The sequence below is a fragment of the Hippocampus comes genome, unplaced genomic scaffold (assembly GCF_001891065.2).
Source record: "Hippocampus comes isolate QL1 unplaced genomic scaffold, H_comes_QL1_v1.1 scaffold22, whole genome shotgun sequence".
NCBI lineage: Eukaryota > Metazoa > Chordata > Actinopteri > Syngnathiformes > Syngnathidae > Hippocampus > Hippocampus comes.
The window spans coordinates 7,124,857-7,128,393 of NW_017806175.1; positions in this window are offsets into that span (position 1 = coordinate 7,124,857).

Consider the following 3,537-nt stretch of genomic DNA (forward strand, 5'->3'; position numbering starts at 1 on the left):
CACTGTAGTTGGGACTTGAGGGTTTCTTGGATTTTTTTTTTCTTACACCGGCCTGGTCAAAATTTATAATGGAAACCCATGCTCCCTCTCAACTAGTGGGGAAAAAAATGCTGAATATAATTTTTCGTAGATTTTTTTGTTTTGTTTTTGTTCTCTTCTCGATTCGTTTTTTGACCGCTTTTACCTTTTCTGGTAAGTCCATCTGGCGACCACATTTGCACATTTATTCTCTATTCTTGATATCCAGTTTCAGTTTATTTACTTGGATAAATACACTTTTCAGCGCACTAATACAAGAACTGTCTCTGACATTACTGCAAACTACCGGGAAAACTTTGGCATGCGACTGCAGTTCATGTTACTTATGAGCTAAAACCGTGCACTAGTTGACATTTGCGCACAACTCGTGAAGTCGCAGTCATGTGCTCGATCGGGGGGTCACCAAACTTTTTGAAACAGAGGTACTGCGAAGGGCTACCAACTTTCATGCATCCTTCTGAAATTTGAAAAAAAATTGCTAGAATTACCTGGAATGGTTATTATTACTAATGAAGCAAAGACACTTTCATGTTGAGGTGGGAAACATAAATGCATACTTTTTTTTCTGTAAATCTGCAATTTCCACTGATCACTTATACATTCCTAGGAAATCACAATGTCCCATTGGTAACTAGTGCACAGTTTTGCTTCACGAGTAGTAATGAAGTAATCCTACGAGTGAGGACAAAGCTTTTATAAATTTGAGCACTACAATCGCCCAACTGTGTTGTACTCAATTTTTTTTTGGGGGGGGGGGGGTTGCCACTACTGCTGGTTTCTGGTGTCGACATTTCATGACGGACACTAGTAGGACAACTGAAATGTTACTTGTAAGGCAAAATTACTAGTAACTAGTTGGCAGTTGGTTGCTACGAGAAGGGTCTAGCAAGCTACAAGTGTGTGACAACAGCAGTTTACGATAAATTTGAAGGTTTGCATGCCGGAAGGCCAATAGTAGTGGAGAAAAAAAAGATTACTAGTCAGGCAGGAGTTGTACTGGTGTGCTGAATTGCCTTACAAGTGAGGTTAAAGAGTTTACTAGGACATAGACTTTAAATTGGATATCAACGACATGGAATAAATGTTCAGTCATCTTCCCGTAGACACTCTAGTTGTGTACAGGTTTCTACTTTATGCTGCCCCCTAGTGGACTCTTGCTTTTCTTCTTCTTTTCCCTTTTTTTTTTTTTTTTTTTTTTACTGGTCTTCGAGAAATGGCTTTTTTTTGTTGTTGTTGTTTTGCCCACCCCACATTTTTCAAATGTAAAATTTTGATACAGTCTTGGACTCCGTATATTGTCCCAGTTATTCCAAGTTAATCGGCGCCGTTATAAACTTAGCAGCAGCAGTCTTGTAAATTTCTCTCCTTCTGTGAACATTACACGTCTGTCCTATGTTGTCTTTTATTTGCTTCTATTTTTTTTTTCAAAATTGAGGAAAGATTGATTGTTAATATAATTTTACAATAACTTAACTTCTAGTGTCTGTTTTTATATATTTTTTTGTATTATATTTTCAATTTTTTTCCACTCACTGGGAACATATGGACGTCGCGGACACTTGCTATTTATTAGACAGTTAACAGACATTATCATTCAACTGAGGCATGGAATAAAATGTGGCTTTAATACAAATCAATAGCATGATCTGTCTCCAGTTTTCATCGTGGTGTCTACCTCCCCACTTTTTTTTCAATTGTAATATGAAAAGAGCGTGAATTAACTCCAGTCACGAGACATTTATGAATAGAAAATTCTGAAATGCAATTCATGAAAAATCAAATGTCCACCTCGATGCCTTTCTGTGAGTACTCTGAACTCAACTGCTTTCACAACAGCCCCGGCTGGAACAAAGCGGCTTTACAGAACACAACATCACAGGTTGCTACAGAGACTGGACGATTCACAGAAAGATGTAAAAGAAGGCACCCGTGTTAATGTATTCATTCATTCTGAAATTTCACCACAAAGTACAACGTCCCAAACTTTTTTTGAGGACTCACCAGGGACCCACCATATCACGGTAAATTTTTGTCTTGCAACAATTACATTTTTTAACACTCGTAAAATATTTTGTCAAATATAATACTCTTGCCATCCTTCAAAGTAAGATACTTTTTGCATATTGTATTTACTTTTAAAAAAAGTCAGAACATCAAATAAAAATCTGACCATTTTTTACTGCGCCATTTACAGACCGATGTTTCAAAACTGTTCCAAAAGATTTAAATGCAAAAAATATTGAACTTAAAAGTTAAATACAACTGAACTCGACTTAAGCAGTATTTTATTTGTGCCACCACTAGAGGGAGCCTGCATACCATACTTGGAGAACCACAAGCCTACAACTCTGTTCAGGTTACCTAAGACGTTGAACTTGCTGGCTGATGAAGACAAAAACAGAGAACATGTTCTGGCTCGGTGCGGGTCCAACAACGGTGGCGAAGCGGGCCGAGCGGCTGGCCCGCCTCAGCAGGAAGTGACCTGGCTGGGCGGCAGCCAAACTTCCTGTGTAACAAGAGCCCTCTGAATGTATGCGTCTGCATCACAAACGGACCTCTGTTCGCTACCTCATCCTAATTATACCCTCAGTAATAATAGCCCCCCCCCCCACCGTTTTCTGTCCCAGCACAGAGCATCCTTTGTGGCTCCCACCATGACTTCCACTCGTGTTGTGGCAAATTGGCAAAATCAACGCTTGATATTTGGGGTGAACACAAAACGAAGCCACAACACAGCGTGGGTGGGACCGCAACAAAACACAAAAGATGTCTTCCGGCGTCTGCACGAATTACACGATGTTTTGTTTGTTCTCAAACAGGCAAGTTGGAGGCTATCCCAACTGATTTTTGGGTGAGAGGCGCAGTACACCCCAGACTGGTCGCCAGCCAGTTGCAGGGCACATCAAGTGGCGAATGTTCCATACTCCAGGTCTAACACTAGCAAACAGAAGCAGCGATGTGGAATTAGCAACATTTCTGCTTGACGGGTACATAATTTTTCCGTTTTTTTTTTTTTAACCAAGCCCCCCCCCCCCCCAAAAAAAATTTGGAGATACTTTTCAATAGATGCTTTTCATTGGACACGCAGGATAATAAACTGTAAAGGAGATGTGCGACTCGGATTGCATCACATTCTTCAAACTGCATGACCCATATGGTACACAGATCAGATTGTTTCCAGACAGTAAACAAAGACCGAAGAACGCCACGTCGCTCGGTTCTGTACTGTCAATACAGGAAACACTACTGTTGGAGAAAAAAAAAAAGTGGGACTTTCCACAGGATACAACCGAAGCAATCATTAGCCTTGGGCACAGGTGGTGAAAGTACTCACAGTCTCTACTTAACCTTTACTGACTATTTATTTTCCATGTACATGAACCATGTTCCAAATCCATTTGGAGCTAGGCCAAGAATAGAGCCATAATAATAAGAGTAGACAAATTCATTCAAACAAGACCTTGAGGTTAATTTAGAGTAAAAAAAAAAAAAAATGAA